This window comes from Talpa occidentalis, unplaced genomic scaffold (genome assembly GCF_014898055.3).
Source record: "Talpa occidentalis isolate TD23 unplaced genomic scaffold, MPIMG_talOcc4v2.1 talOcc4.2, whole genome shotgun sequence".
NCBI classification, from domain to species: domain Eukaryota; kingdom Metazoa; phylum Chordata; class Mammalia; order Eulipotyphla; family Talpidae; genus Talpa; species Talpa occidentalis.
The window spans coordinates 150,671,118-150,688,429 of record NW_023602073.1 but is presented as its reverse complement, the minus strand read 5'-3'; the positions used below and the strand labels follow the sequence as shown (position 1 = coordinate 150,688,429).

Sequence of the window (17,312 nt, the reverse complement as noted above, 5' to 3'; positions counted from 1 at the left end):
GGGTTTTGATGCTGTGTGTCCAGCACCTGGTCAGCACCTGCGCAGGGCACGGAGCAGGGGGGCGCCCCCTCTTCGAGGCTCAAGCCAGAGCCGCGCTCCCAGGGGGGAGAACAGGCCGCCCTTTAACCCGGTTCACGCAGAGTAAGACCAAGGAAAGCAGATTAAAAATAAGAGGCGTCCAACATTTTTCCCTAGGCCTGTGGCCATGTGCATTTCCTCTTCAGAGAAGTTTCTTTTTAGCTCTTCTGCCCATTTTTTGACTGGGTTATTTTCTTTCTTTTTGTTGAGTCTCATCATGGATGGAGCTGGAAGGGATCATGCTCAGGGAAATAAGCCAGAAAGAAAAAGAAAAATACCGGATGGTCTCACTCAGAGCAGGAATCTAGAAAACCTAAATAAGGGACCAGGAAAATGAATAACTATAAGAAAGTGAAAATCAAAGTCAACAAACGACTATGAACCGGAGACACTCTACGGGGGAAGGAGGGATTGGGGTCAAAAGAAGGGGGTTGCAATTGTATGGGGAATATAAAAATAAAAAAAAATATATAAAAAAATAACAAGAGGCGTGGTCGGAACTGGTGCAGTGAACGGGACGCGTCCTGGAAGCCTCTGAAACGGGGAGTCCGCACAGGAGCTGGGGGCCTGCGGCTGGACGGGGCTGGAGATGAAGCTGCGCGCGCGGGAAGCAGGTCAGGGGGAGACACCCCGGGGGCGCTGCTGCGTGGGGGTGGGGGCAGACACCAGCCCCGGGTCGGACAAAGCCAGCCCGCGACCCCCGACGGCGGAGTCAGGGACCGGAGGGGAGGGTGGGGCTCAGGTGGGGTGCAGGTGGGGGTGCAGGTGGGGGTGCAGGTGGGGTGCAGGTGGGGTGCAGGTGGGGGTGCAGGTGGGGTGCAGGTGGGGGTGCAGGTGGGGGGCAGGGAGCGGGCAATGGAGCCCGGTGGGGGGGGATACGGGGTTCGGGGGGCGCACGCAGGGAAACCTGCACTGCAGGGTCTGGACCTGCACCCAGGCCCCGCGCCGCCCGCACCCGCATCACCTCGACGGTCAGCCGGGGAGGCGAGGAGGCGGCGTGGGCAGCGGGGTGCGGCCGCACGGAGGGACGCTCCTGGGGTGCGCTGTCCAGCCCCAGCGCCCGTCCCCCGCCACCCGAACACCCGACGCGCCCTCAGAGCAAACCGCACCCCCCCACGCCGGTCCCGCCCGAGCCGCCCTCGCCCCCGGCCTCGGTGTCCACCCGCAGAGGCCAGCGCCCCGCAGAGGCCAGCACCCCGCAGAGGCCAGAGCCCCGCGAGCCGCAGGACGGGGCGGCCAGGCCGCGGGGGGCACTGCCCGGCCGGGAGGCCGCGTTCCTGGGGCGTTCGTCTCGGCAGAGCACGGAGGGGGGACCCCGGGTCGCGGGGGGCCGGGCGCGGGCCACCGCGCACCCCAGGACCTGGGAGAGTCTCCCCCTGGGCCCAAGGCCGGGCCGGCTTGTCTCCGCGCCCTGAGCTGCTGTCAGGTGTCGTCCACCAAAACTGGCCCCAGGACTGGGGGCCCCGGGGCTGGGGAGGGGCCCGGCTCCCCCAGGACGAGCCGCCGCGGGGTCCTCGGGGCGGACACGGGGCCCCCGCCTGGCCACACCGTCCCCGCCGCGCGGCTGCCGCGCTGACACCGTGCGGGGAGACTCCTCACCCCTGCACCCCGGCCTGCACCCCGCTCTGGCCCGCAGGAATCAACGCATCTTCAAAAACACACGAACAAAGAAAGGACGAGAGAAAAACCGACCATCTCAGGTCCAGACGACGGCACCGTGACAATGGGGGCTTTTTCGGAGTCAGAAGCTGGACTTGATCTCATTTTCCTTAAAAACTAGACTGAAGTTACATATTCTAATGTCTTTTAAATACCCCATGACTCTTTCAATGAACATACATTTAAAATGTAGTGCCCCATCTGCCACGAAATTCTCCTGCGAGTTGCATTAAGAAACAGAGGAAATGCTTGTGCTGGAAAAATAATATGAAAAAGCAAAATGCATTATTCAGATATGTCCATTAATTAAGAACACAAACTATAGATCTCTGACATCATGACTGACACCCACTTGATTCCTCCAGCCAGTTCCTCTGCTAATGACGTGGCTCCCGCTGGGGTGAGGCTTTTAGAGCTACCGTTTCCAAAACACAGGTGATGCTGCACTATTCCAAGTCACTTTTTACTTCATTCCCCTTGTGATGAATTGCACACGCTGCACGAAGGCCTCTATCACCAGCACCTTCCACCGCACCTAACAAATTGCAACACCCAGCGGGCGTGATGGATGAAGAGGCCTCAGAACACACAAAGGAAGGTGCGAGTGTGCAGCGGCTCCTGCCATTCAATCCTGTTGATTTCTTAGTTCTAAGATTATAGTATGTGACTGTCGTAATAGGTGCCTTGATGTGCTATAAGAAAAACAAAAGAATACTGTGCCACGAATCCGTCAGACTGTGCCACAAAGCACACAAACCGGTCTTCCTGCAGAGGCCTTGTCGGGCGGAAATCTCGCATCCTGATCCCTGGGCAGGCCTTGGGGAGATGCGATTTCTGTACCCAGAGGCGTCTGTTCATCTGTGTGTCGCCGCTTCTTATTTGTTTTTCTGTATTTGCTCCCTGGTAGTGATTTTATTGTGAAAAGAAAACCAGAAAGGGGGCATAAAAAATGGATTCGCTTGGTTATTTAGACGTCCTTATATTTTAAATTGTGAAAAGTACTTTTCACAAAGGGAATCCACATTTGCATAGGCTCATAAAATATTTATGTTGAAATACACAAAACAGTCATTCATGATCCCTTAATAAGTCTTTAAGTAGAATAGGAACTTAATTAAAATATAATTTGTCAATTCATTAGTCTTGGGTTATAACTTTGACACTGATTTTCGGTAATTAATAGGGCCTGAAAGCACACAATTTATTTGGTTATTTGCCTTGTATTTTCTCTTTAACACTTTCTCCTTTTTGATATCACTACATTTTAAAAAGGAAAACGCGTCAAGTTAGGTCTCTCATTAGAAAAAGAATCTGGACAGCCCTTACTACCAATGGTCTCTGCTGAAACGTCCCTTTATGAACAGCGACTCCCCTGACCATCCACGGGCCTGGGCCGGACCCCCATGGTAATGCCCATCACCCCACTTTGCTTCTCTTCATCATTCAACAACACGCTTGTTTGGTTGCCTGCTTTCTTCCCATGATCATGGAATCACCATGAAAGCAGACAGGTTGTCTGGTTTGTCCATTATTGTATTTCCAGTGTCTAGAACACACAGCGGGATTTAGTCTAGCGGGGCACACAGTAGGGACTCAGGTAGGTAATAACTACTGAATAGATAAAATGAGTGCTACTTACTAAGTAGCATCAATTAGATGCAGTTACAACGAACACATATGTAAGAAAACGCTTTCAGTACACTCAGACTGGTTTAAATAAACAAATTCTCTTTACCAGAAATAGGTAATATACAGTGAACTGATCCTAAATAAGTCCTAAAAGGACCACAAACTATATTCTATTTTTTAAAAATATTTATTTATTTTTATAGAAGAGCTGAGGTACAGGCCAAAGGTACGGGGGGTGAGAGGACTCACCAGAGACGGAGCGGGGAGCACAACAGGCAGATCCACTGAAATCCACTGCTGAGGGGAGCAGTGGGGAGACAGGAGAGGTCTGCTGCGCCATGTGGGCAGCTCCCTGGCTGAGGATCAAACCCAAGCCATAGCAGTGATAACACTGAGACTGAACCCCTAGGCCACCAGTGAGACCCCAAACTATATTCTATATGGAAATAAAAATAAACAGCTGACAAGAGAACTATGGGGCTTGAAAATAAAATTTTAGAAGTCTGACTATTCTCTTTCTTACATCCTGAGTAGAGGAAAACTCAAATTGCTACTGTATTAAGCAAAATATGTAAAGTGCAAAAATAAACTATTTTAATGACTAAAACATCAGCTTTAAACTATTTTCTCATGATCTATAAGGACCTGTCCTGGTCTTTCCAGAGACAACCACCACAGGGAACATGGAAACAGACTTCTCTCTGGTAGCCTGAGACTAGGAATAGGGGGGGCTAAGCTTCCCAGGGAGTGACACAAAGCCATGAGCAAAGGTGAAGAGGTTAGAAGCGAGAGGGCATGTCTGGGAACTTCCACATGCAAAGGTTTCTGATATATAAAATACAAGACAACAGATGATGAGAAAAACTTAAGGAGTCAAATAATGATTAAGAAGTCAAGTAATGACATTTTACATTAAAAACATGCAAAGTTTCTAACCAAAAAAGTTTTCTGTAATACCAGTATTTTCCATAAAGGATGTATAAAGTTCTTCATTTCTGCAAACTGATGCAATATAGTGCTACTGACCAGACAAAATATTACTGGTAATATTGCTACTAACTAATATATTTCCCTCCACCCTTTCTCCTCTTTCCCCAAAAGCACAGTTACAATCATGAGAATCTACATTTCTACTCCATAAAATGAACCATCTGCTAAATTGCTGCTTGAGATTTGAAGCTAGTCCCAATGGTTAGTTTATTAAATGCAATAAGTTACAATGATGAAAAGTTAAAATTATAACCTATACAGACAGAGAAAACTAGAGATTCCCAAATAGAATTATAAAAATCTTAACCTTTGTATTTTTTGACTTGTGGCTTTAATATTACTATATTAATACACTAGCACTTCTTAAATTGTATTTTAAAAATATGAAGAGAAATATACAGTGAAGCACACTCTCTTATGATTTTACACCTTTACCCAATCAACTCTAAGAATAGAAATTAGTAATAAATCTCTAGCAATTCTTCCTGTGATGGTTGAATTATAAAAACAAAATCCTCTCAACCCAATGTTATATTCTGTGATTTTTAAAATAGAATGAATGATGTTTAGTGAAACTTTATTCAACTTACTGCAAATGAAAAGCATTGAGAAAAATTTTCAGTTAATGAGTTAATGTTTCTTGAGAGATTCACCATTACTACATTTGAATGAGAAGACACAGGTCCCCTGAGAATCACCCCTTCTACCTTCATTTGCCAATTTCCTTTTACAGAATGTAAATTGGAATCTTCACCCAATACTGAAATAGGAACAAGATGCCTCCATATACAAACATACACACACACACACACACACACACACTACATACAATCATGGGAATTGTGCGTTGACACAAAATCTTTATAAGCACTTTCCTTGTGATTTTTCCAAGCTCAAATTTCACGATCTTGAAAAGAGATTAGATATCTATGCGCATGTGACTGTATACACACATACACACTCTGAATCATGCAATACACATTTACTGATTAGATTTGTTTAAATGAAAGGGTTTCTATAAGAAATAGAACATTTTAAATGATTGGTTTTTTACATCAGAAAATGTTACAACTGGTCTCACAACAGAGAAAGATTGCAACTCAAGATAGTTTTTCCCACCTGTAGCCAGTTAAGATGTTAAGCAAATTGAGAAAACAGAGCCCTCCCTGGTGGCGCAGTCGGTTGAGCACAGCGCTGTAAAGCTGTCCGCAGCCTCTGCAGCACCAGTTTGATCCTGGCCGGCTGGCGAGGGTCCCACATGGCATGGCAGACCTCTCCTGCCGCACCTGCTGCTCCCCTCAGCAATGTATTTCATCAGTCTGCCTGTTCTGCTCCCCACTCTGTCTCTGGTGAATCCTCTCACTCCCCTGCACATCTGTCCTGTACCCCAGTTAATGTATAAATAAATAAATGAAATCTGAAAAAAAAATAGGTTCATTTAAAAAAAAATCTTAAAATTCTATGCTGGTGTTTTTACAATTGTAATGAAGTACTAGTACCCATATCTGGCAAAAAAAAAAAAAAAAAAAAAAAAAGTAAGATTTCTTTACCACCTTATCTCTTTGGGTTGAGTTTTGATTGCCTTTAAAACATATAGGTAGACGCAAACTATGAAGCTGTCCACAGCCTCTGCGGCACAAGTTCGAACCCCCAGCCAGCCGGGGAACAACCCACACGGCGAGACAGACCTCTCCTGCCACCCGCTGCTCCCCTCAGCAGTGTATTTCTGTCAGTCTGCCTGTTCTGTTCCCCACTCTATCTCTGGTGAATTCTCTCAACCTCCCGCGCAAATGGCCTGTGCCCCAGTTCTTGAATAAATAAATAAATAAATCTTCAAAAAAAATTGAGAAAACAATTTAAGAAAACACTTGGTCAATGTGACCAAAAATGCCATAAAGACCAGACAGATCAAGAGTTATAAAAATATATAACCAGTCTCAAAAGTGAAGAAGGCAAATACCAAGTTTCCAGAAGTGAAAAGGAAACTAAAATCTCCTGTAGCGAGTGGCGACCTGGTAAAGAAGCCTGCAGCTCAATTCACATGAAAATTAGCTCAGAAGCTGTGCCTATGTCTGCAGACACACACCAGAACGCACACCACGGGAGGGACTCCACATCTCAGGGGGTCCCCAGAAAAGCACATTCCACAAAAGGGAAGCTCCCAGTTGTTCAATCAGAAAGCACAAGTGGAAATAACACAGCTGAAAATAGGAGAAAGTTGGCAGATTCAAATTCACACTCCAGGAACCCCAGATAACAGATGAATGTGAAAGACACTTTAAATCAATGCATTTAAAATATATATCCTGATAAAGGTATTTAAAAAATCCATAAAGCATGAAAAAGAATTTGTGTGTGTGTGTGGGGGGGGGGAACAAACAACAAGCAAATCTTAAAACAAAAAAAACAAAAAACAAAAATAAATCCCAGAACTGATATTAACTGAGACTGGATTTAAAAAACACGTTAACACACAAGTTAAACAGTAGATTAAACCCAACTGAAGAATGTGAATTATTTTAATTAGAAGGCAGATTAGAGGAAACCACCTAGAATGAAAGAGTGGAATAAAGAGAGAAAATAAGACAAGAGAGGGGGAGAGAGAGAGAGAGAGAGAGAGAGAGGAGATGATAAAGTCTAGTTTATACTTAATAGGGATGGCAGAAGTCTTCAAATTTAAATCAGACTGAATTCCAAAAAGGATTTTTAAAATTCACATCTCTGTAAAAACATAAATAATAGCATGTGTTTCAAATATAGAGTAGAATTTTGAGTAAATGATAATTGATATTAGAGATTGCCACAATCAGTAGGTACAGGTATATGGATTGATCATCTCAGGGTCATTTGAAAGGTAAAATTTACTGCTTCATTTACTACTAACTAGACTGATGGAGTAAAAATAAAATCTCAGCACCCTATACTCATTCTATATACAAATTTATGATGAACTGGTCAAAAATTTTGTAGAACCTCTGATTTTTTTTTTAAATGTATTGATGAAATTATTTGAATCATATCGTTAAGAGAGCAAATGTTTAACACATGGTGAATAAAGGTTTAAGAATTTATGATCTATGCAAGAGGAAGCAATTCTAATACTTGATATGTACACTTTGGAAACTTTTCAATTTCTTGATTGAGTGGAGACATTTTCTAGTCAATAAGCTTAAGACAAGGCCCAGGTCATGCAGGCTACCACAGCCACCACCGTGTCCTACCTGTTTAAAAGTACTTAACTCCTAATGAATAGGTGAGGCCCGGTCCCCAAGGTGGAGATGAGAGAGCATTACTTCTCTGTGATGGAACACAGTCCAATAACGGACAAAACTAAATTGGACTTGGCTATTTTAAACAGCATCTGACCAAGGTCCCTGACACACAGTGCCTCCCACATACCAGGAAGTTACCCATAAACAGAAAAAGGGGAAGATGTAACACATGACTCAAGGAATGAATCTCCACAAATAAAGCGGTCAATGAAACTGCATTGAAAAACCACAATTCATGGTCAACTCATGTTTGCAACAAGAGGTACCCACCCAGAAGTAGCTGAGTCATTGTCTTCATCCCTCTTACACACTTTCTGCCCCAAATCAGAAATGGAAGAATTGGAACAAATTCAGGGGAGGGGTTTGGTCAGGCCCCATCCTGTTCTTTAAAAGAGCTACTTTTTAGGGCAAACTGCTATCTGCTGTCATCTTACCCCCATGAATGGTGCACCTAGATCCACTCAGAGTCAACTGTCAGAAAATGACTGAAGAGGAAGTAGGGAAAGAGACCTCTTGGTCACACTTTGCATTGCGTCTTGAAAAGCTGTGCGCCCCCTGCAAATGCTACCAGCAGGAGCAGAGGGGAACAGAGCTATGCACATGCTAAATTAGGAAGCGAAGGCGCTTGTCTTCATCTAAATGTTGAAAGATTCTCCTTTAGACCAACAGAACAGGATAGACGAGGCATGTTTCTAGAAGACCCCAGGTGCTGGCTAGGCCGAGCAGTCTGCCTTAGCAGAGCTGATTAGGAAAGCTCGCCTGTCAATCCCAGCTTTAGGTTAAAAAAAAAAAAAATAGTACTATGTGGGTTTTTATAAACATCCTACATGCAAAAAAAAAAAACAGAGAATGTCATTTTATACACCTAGATTCACTACTGCAGACATCAGTGGTTTTTAGAAATGGGCGTGCTAAGGGATTCAAAGCTTCTTGTGAGAGAAGTGTGAAAATCTGTATGGCGCGAATAGGCCAGGGCAAAAAGAAAATGAGATGTTTATCCTTAGGGAATAATCAGACATGTGTGCAAGACACAGTATATATAAAATGTGTAATGTTATTGAGGGTAGTATTGCTTACAATGGAAAAACATTGCAGAAAAATATTAATTCCAAGAAAAACATTAACGTCTAACAATAGGGAACTGGTCTAGATATAGAACACTTTAGAGTTCCCAAAATGACTTTTAAAGTGCATGTTCATTGATATGGAAAAAATGGTTATGACTTGCAACTACAAAGTTAGGACATATGAGCGAAATGGTTTTAAAAATTTGCACACATACACAAAATTGCAAATGCAGAGACAAATGGTCTGAAAAGTTAACACCAATAAATTAATAAAGGCTAATCCAAGTTTGTGAGATTGAAGTTAATTCATATTTTTATTTTGCTTATCTGAGTTATAAAATACAAATGAATATATGGTAATAGAGCATGTCTTATTTACCCCTTTATTTTTTCAGTATGATAGACTTGTCCATACAATAAATTTAAGCCAATATGTAGGGTAATACGGGTGAAGAAATTTGCAATAAAAAGATGAGCAAGACTAAATATAGCAGTGGAAGTTAAGTTTGAACTTGAGGTAAGAATAGACAAGTTGGGCCTCCCAGGTGGCGCAGCGGTTGAGCGCTGGGTTGCGAAGCTGCCCGCGGCCTCCATGGCGCCGGTTCGATCCCCGGCTGCTTCCCAGCCACGGGAGGAGGGTCCCACATGGCGCGCAGACCTTCCTGCCGCCCGCTGCTCCCCTCAGCAGTGTCCTTCGGTCCTTCTGCCTGCTCTGCTCCCCGCTCTGGCTCTGGTGAATTCTCTCACCCTTTCTGACTGTACCCAGTGCATGTATAAACAAAAAAACAAACAAACAAACAAATAAAAATAAATAAATAAAACATGCCTCTATTAAAAAAAAAAAAAAAGAATAGACAAGTTGATACTAAAGTAAAAAAAAAAACATACAAGAAAGAGCTCCTGTATTTTGCTAAATGAATAAAGAGATGAAAATATTGAGGGAAATGAAGTAATGACAGGCTAGAATATCTACTCTCCATGTATATTTGTTCTTAGAAAAAAATGTCAAAAATAATAATCAATGACATTACAGAAGAAACCTTTTCTTAAAATGATGTAAGAAAATAAATCATTAAATAGCAGGAATCTTTCCTCGCTTGAGGAAAAGTTTCAAGTAAATAAAATAAGCTCACTATCTTAAAGAAAATAATGAAAAAAAAAACCTACATGGAAGCAATTTTGAATTATCTAAAAATAGTACAATTACTAAGAGTGTCAAACAAAAACAAGCTAACAAAAAAAAATTAAAGGAATAAAAATCAGATGGGTCTTAATTTCTCAGTTGTCATAGATCAGAATACAATGACTACATTCTTCCTATTTGAAAGGAACAGTTGTACTTCAATGCTAATTTCAATTAAACTGTGTTTTATGTAGGTGACAAGTTATATTTTCAAAGGAGTCAAGGACTCAGAAACATTCAACTCGTGTACCTGTTTCTATAAAATTGCTTAAAGATATATATGAACAGAGAGAGATAAATTTAAATAAGAATTCGTGAAGTGGAAATTTAGATCTTGAAAGTGGTATTAGTTTTTCCCTTATTCAGAGTAGAACACAATCTTGAAAATTCTAAGGATTTCCTTGTTGTCAGGGCTTTGTCTCAGACCTGGGACAAAGTCCACTTTTATACTTTCGCCAGAAGCAAGAAATTTGCTTCATATTTATTGAAATGTGCTTCATAATTTCTTATGATCTCTTGCTGTTCTTCCTAATAAACTAACACCATGTTCCCCGTGACAGCCCCCAGCAAGTGGCTGGCTCTGCATGGTGTGAACTGCTGAAGGAACAGTCCCTGCGCCCTCGCTGACCTGTCTTTTCCAGAGACCTTGACAACTTCAAGTACATTTTAAACCATGGTTGTCTTTTTTGTTGTTGCTGTTGTTGAACAGGAGAAAACTATTAATTATTAATACCCCTGGGGCAGTAATGTCCATGATTTATTTCCTCTCCCAATTAGGTCCTTGAATGTTCCTTTGAGTTTCTTCAAAATCATCATATGAAACACAATTTCAACAAATAAAATATTTACAGGTAAATGCCTGAACTAAAACTTCAATAAACAAAGTGTGGTTATCTTGGGATGTTAACTGCTGTATGCACTTTATCCATTTTCCAGATGTGCTACAATAATCATCTAATATATTTAAAGTGGAAAAAAATCATAAAATAAATGCACACCATTTTTATATGACATGGAGTGACAAATATTTTAAAAGTAGTGTATATGCTGTGAACACAACTATGCAAAAAGATACAGACACTTTAAAAATGTTAGTAGTTGTATTCACAATGATGAGTGATTTAGTCCTTCTACTTTTCAGTAGTTTATATTATAAAATGTACATGGGTATGTATTATATTTAGAATAAAATTTTATAAGTGATTATAAATATAACAAATCCCATTTTTGTATGAGTTCAACTGATTCTCCCACTAGTATTAGTTTCCACAGAGCTTTCAAGGCAGGATGACCTTTTGATAAAGGGCAAATGGTTGCCTCAAATATGAATTAAAATTGACGTGATTTTTCATCAACCCTTTAATTAGATTCTACCTGAAAGAAAAGGAGACACTTTAATATGAGGTTGAAGATTCACTGTGTATCTGGAAGCCTCAAGTGCAGACACACTTTGACCGTCCCAAATAACAACATGAAACGAACATTGATTCTTTGCTTGAACTCTCGTACTGTCAATCTCATTCCAGCTGTCATTTGTCAAAGTACTTTTGATCTCAAAAGTGCTTCAGAAAAGGAAAGGGGCTAGTGACAAGTGACAAGCCAGAGCGGGAACCATTCATTAAGGGACTAACTGGAAGAGAACTGGAAATTCACCCTGAGGCAGATACAGAAAAATCATCAAAGTCCAGTTTGCGCCCCCAGTGGAACTCCTGACAAGCAGCCACACGCGCGTCAAGGTGAATGACAGGCGCTGATACACCTGGAGGGGGTGTCCACCGCTGGACCGGGCCAGGCCCCCCTCTCGGGGCACTGCCAGGCGTCGCAGCCACAGCACCTCACTCTACCGAGGCTGCTCCTGCTTTGCAGCAGTGGGGGTCGTTTCCGGCAACAGCAGGAGTGATTTGTTGTCCTCCCAGTTGTCAGTCGATGGGGATCTGAAACTTACAACACTGCTGGTTTCCCTTGGGCCCCTGGTAATGGGAATTGTCCCTCGCCCAGGCCTACCAAATCACTGTCACATAGCAGCGGTCGACCTTTCTTTTCAATCTCTGCACTTTCCAGGAGTTATAAATCAGTTGACTTTCAAGCTCGATGAGATGGCATATGCCCTAGTTTGAAGAACAGATGGAGGCTTGGGGGAAAATTGTTTCTGCAGGCTTGCTACAAGCAGCTCTGCTCCATAAAAGTGAACCATTCGCACTAATTTCTCACATAAATTATATAGGCAGCAGGGAGCACCAGCCCATTCAGCAGAAAATCTTTCATCTAGCTTTCAGAGGTCATCTAACCAATTTAAATTAAAGTTATTTCTGATACATGGCTATATTTTCATGGTGTATACTTTTAAGACATAGCAATTTACATCGAGAGAGAGAGAGAGAGAGAGAGAGAATGGCATTAATTGTGCATGCAGTCCCCTCTTCCAAAAAACACCAAACAGCGCATTAATTGCCAAAGGATTTTTTTCCCAGCACTTCTAGAATAAACTCTGTCTATTAATTAATCACAGAGGAATTAATAGTGGAATCTTGGTAGGTCTCTTGTACAAAATTCAGGTAAAGTGTCCCTTCTCTTGTAAAATTTGCCTTACAAATTCTACTAAGGCTTGTTATCCAAACTCAACTCTGGCAGTTATTGCAACAACTAGAAACCCAGGATAATTCTGAAAGAACAGTCATTCGTCCTCATGTGAAACAAAGTTTTCAACTCAAATAAACCTGAGTACAAACCCTCAAAGATGGGTATCAGTTTTACCTGAGGGTGGGGGGAGGGGATTAAATATAGCATTATTAAAAAAAAATTACGCAAGTAAATGTTTTCAATTTCTTATTGAATTATTAAATTCTGATTGAATCAAATTATTAAACAGAATTGTAGAATTTAGAAACCAATGTAGAGAGGGCTAATGGATCAGGTATCACAACACAGTGTGACTTACTTTAAATTGCAGTCGTATTTACAGATAATGAGTTATCATGGTTTGAGACTGATTTTAATTGTGAAAAATTAGTTGCACATTTTAATAATAATTATATTCAATAACTGTTTTTCCTAGTAGGAAATTAACAGTTATGTCAATGAAAACAGTCACATTGACAGAGCTTTTTATAGTTCATGAATACCAATGTTGCTAAGACCTGAAAAATAAACGAGGGAGAACATAGGAGGGAGCGCGCCTAAGTGGGGGGTCACACGCTGGTATTAGAACTAGAGGGTCAACGCGGAACTGAAGGTGTTGCCCAGACACAGGCGGTGGAAACTCTAAAAACTAATTTGAACACACAATTAATTTACTCACAACATTTTCTTTTCTTTTCGACAGTCTAACTTTATTTTTTTTTAATTTTTAATATTTTAAAAATGCATTTATTTTCTTGCATCATTGTTGATTCTTGCATAGTACTTGATTTCTCCCATCCGATGCAGTCCCTGTAGCTCTCCCCCCACCAGAGCACCCGGAGCCATCACCACAGTCCCTGTGTTCTTCCCTCCTGTTGATCATTTGTCAGTATTTCAAGCCAGACGCACATTTTTAGTCCTTTAGAAAGGAAAATGAACTCGTGGCGTTGAAAGCCGAGGAGTCAGCAGTCCCTGGGAAAGCATCTGTGTCCCGTCTAAGCAGCAGCTCCGGGAGCCCCGTCAACCTGCTGTCCACGGGCTGCGGCTCTGGCCTGAGCATCAAATGAACTGGCTGTGCCCAGGCCCGTTTTGTCCCGGGTCCATGTGGCCCATTTCTGTCCAGGCCCGCGCCGATCACCTGACCACCCCTTCCCTCGCAGAGAAGGGGAGGAAGGCCTGGCGAGGGGGGAGCTAGGAGAGTGGAGGGCGGGAGGCCTCGCCAGCCCTCGACGTCGCCTACCGCTGGGCACGTCCCCAGCCCACACTGTCCCGGGTGTCGGGTCCACCGGACGACAAGCGAGGAGCAGATGGCGAGCCCTGCGCTCGGAGGCTCCCGGCCCCAGTCCCCCAGCCGGGTGAGTGGCCCCGCTGCTTGGAAATGTCTTCCATCTTCCTGACGACATGCTAACTTCCTGCGTTTTGTGTAGTTGTTTTTTTTTTTTTTTTTTTTTTAATGGCTTAAAATCTTTCAGTAATAAAGCAGGGGAGATGCATAAATGAACACATATTTTATAATTCATTGGCTAAGTGCGGGGTCTTGTTACTTAATGTTCATTTATGGAGTCACCTTTTAATAGAAAGACAAAGTCATGTGACCCGAGTTTTAATCCACAAGGAACTGCCCATTATATCAACCTCAGGGGTGTGCGCTGATGGGAGGACTGCACACCTCTGGGAGGAGGGGAGGGGAGCACTGGAGGAGGGGAGGCGAGGACGGGAGGAGGGGAGGCAAGTCCTCGTCACCAAGCCCGCCTTCTCCACTCCCTGCCCGTCCTCAGCGCTGCTGTCAGGGAGGCGGGTGGGACAGGCTGGCCACTCCCAGGAGGTTCTGGGGCATCTTCTCTCCAGGACCCGCAGGGAAGCCCCTAGGAGCCACCCCCCCCACCCTCCTGCCGCAGAGCCCAGGACACCGAGGAGCCGACTCTGGAATCCTGCACGTGAAAACGCAAGTGCAGTTTCCCCTGTCCTTGTCCCCGGGGCGCCCTGCTGTGCCACCTGCCCGGAATCAGCTGCTCTGCGCCCTGGGGCCCTGGGGACGTTGGCAGCGACCTGAGTCGTGCTGCTGCAGGTCGGTATCATCAAGGAAAATGCAGAAAAGCAGCGGACTAACATTTTTCGTGTCAGCCATAGCATGGGCCATTCTATTTGTTTCTACCCACTGATCTTCTTGAATCATATTAAAAATTCATGCGTGAAAACTGTGGAGCCTGCCAGCGTTTGCCGAGCAGAACCTGTGCTCCGGGTCGGACCGACTCCTCTTTCACAGTCACTCGTCAACATTAAGTTGATGGGAAATTTCACGACAAACATCGCAAGCGTCTTCCTGTCTCCCAAGGCGCATGTGCCAAGCAGTCCTGTGCCACGACAGCCCCCGCGTGCCCCAGTCCTGCTTATCCCCAGACAGGGGCTCGTGCGCAGCTGCAGGTCCAGGCACCTGTTCTTGCTGCCATTATCTCCACACAGAGCTGCGCCGTCTGATGTGTGAACCACGCGGCTATTTTTGTGACATTTAGTTAAGAGTCAAAGTTTCCCTCCTCAGTCACCAGGTCGTACCCCCGACGCCTTAGCTAGCTCAGGAACAAGAGCTTTCCGTGCGGCGGTGAGCAGGGCAGCTGACCCAGAGCAGACAGCGCGGGGCCGGGGCCTGGGCCCACAGCCACTCTCAGCGCTTCACAGACTGGACCACCCTTGCTGCTCGGGGTCAAGTCCAGGTGTTTTAGAGCCTGGGGCGCCTCCAGTTCCGGTGAGGGGCCTTCTCACCCCTCCATGAGGCACACCACTCGGGCACCCACCAGCCCCTCTGGAGTCCTCGGGGTGTGACGAGGAGTGGGGAGAGGGAACCAGCGTTTGCCCGGCGGGAGCACAGCCGCTTCAGCACCTCCGGAGATGGGGACATGGCAAGTGGACCGTGACGCTGGCCAGTTGTCTGGCCAAGGCCCTGCGGTCTGGCCACGCGGGGTAGGACTGGGCAGGGTCTGGGCTCATTTTATTTTGCAGGGCAGGGGGTGAGCTGTTGCTCACGAGCTCATGTTTAATACTCTTAATGTTTTATTTTCAACCTCAGACGCGCATAATAGAAATGTGGTTAGCAAGGCTCTCAGTGATGGAAGCCCACGGGTTATAGGAGAAGATGTTTCTTTAAATGCGTGCTATTATCCTGCCAGTGGCAGCAAATAAATTGCTTCCTCTTTATTCTGACTCTTTAGCTTGCTGAATCAGTACTACAGTCAATAGCAGCTTAAAAGAATTAATATAGCCATAAAAAAGAAAAGCAGTTTATATCCCCACTGACTGTGGGATTATCAAAGATAAAGCAAAATGTTTCATCCTATATTTTTATTATTTTCAAGATGAGTTCTTTTCCTCCTCTTTTGACACTTCTAAGAGATACTAATAAAATAATTTGAACAGGTCAAAATAGTCTATAAATTACTTTTACTGATACAATTTTACTGATACTGATTATGAAAAACACCATAATCTTTTTGTAAAGAAACATCGCCTCCTCTTTTACTCAAAAGCAGTGGGGTTTTTAAATATTTCTGACTCATTTTCTTTGAACCATTACATAGACCAACACAAAATCCATGTAACTAACCAAATACACACTCAAAAGCCACAGTTAAATTTAAGAAAATGTACTTCTATTAAGACTAAAATGCCTAAATTAGTTACATTTGCTATTTTTTCTCCTCAAACACACATTTCCACATAACAGATTCACATTTTAATGGCTACTGGGAAAAGCAAGACATAATGTCCTCTATCCTCCTAAAACAAATTGATGAAAAAATTCTGTAACAAGGAGACCTTCAGATTTCTCTTGCCAGACAGTTTGTAATAATTTTAAGCTCGGTCACAGTCAGCCCACTGCTCGAGACTTCTTTCTTGAGATACTTACTTTGATAATTCTTCACTTGATCCTTTAATTTTTAACATTAATTCATGTGTTGTGAATTACAAATAATCCCTCCGCTGACCCCCAGACAGGGCTGTGAGGCTTTGAGTCACACCTGTCAAGTGGCTTCACGTAATGTTCTTTGGCCCCAAAGACCTGCGTTCCCCTAACCCCCCATCTCACCCCAGCCAGGCTCTGCTGTCTATGGGTGGAGAAGCCCTTTCAGCTGATAAGTATCACCCAAAGCCAAGTTGCTGATAACAAAAACAAATAATTAAATAACAGGAGCTGGTTAGAGACCAGCTTTCATTTTTCAAATCCAACACCAGCTCCTTCTCCAGTGAGGAGACTGGCAAGTTTTTACAAATAGCATCAGTGAGCCTTTTAGAGGGAAGCAGCCGCATTAGAGCGGGGTCATTAGGCAATGCATTTATTTTGAAGCCAATTAACCTTTTGTCAGGCAATGTCTGGGCGGTAATGGCCTCGGTGCGGGGTCACCTCTGCCAGGCGGTGGCAGCCCTTGCACTGGCCGCAGACAGAGGCACGCGGAGTGGCCTGCTTGTGCATCCAGCTCAGCGCTCCCTGGGAGCAGGCCGTCCTGACCTATCCATTTAGGTAATTAAAGCTTCCATTTGGAAGTGTCCTGCAGGAAGGTGAAATTGGGGGGAGATAAATGGCTGTTGCTCTGCGCATCCACCACCAGTTCCATCATTTGATGGACTGCCTGGGACAGGCTGGGCTGCCAGCTTCTCATAAAAATAGAGATGAATTGGGCAGTAGGCAATTCTCTACAGCAAAGCAACTCTGTCATTTTCTTTTTTGCAGGCTGTAATTTAATTGTTAGTCCAGGTGGACGGCTGACACAGGGGGCCTCGCTAAGAGCTTCCCCACTCCCTTCCACTGAGAAATCGCTCGTG

General features: G+C 44.0%; 1 protein-coding gene across 2 annotated transcripts in view; it reads right to left on the bottom strand.

Moving 5' to 3' along the window:
- PACRG (parkin coregulated) overlaps positions 1-17,312 on the bottom strand; it is a 403,478-nt gene that overhangs the window by 322,884 nt on the left and 63,282 nt on the right. The window lies entirely within an intron of this gene.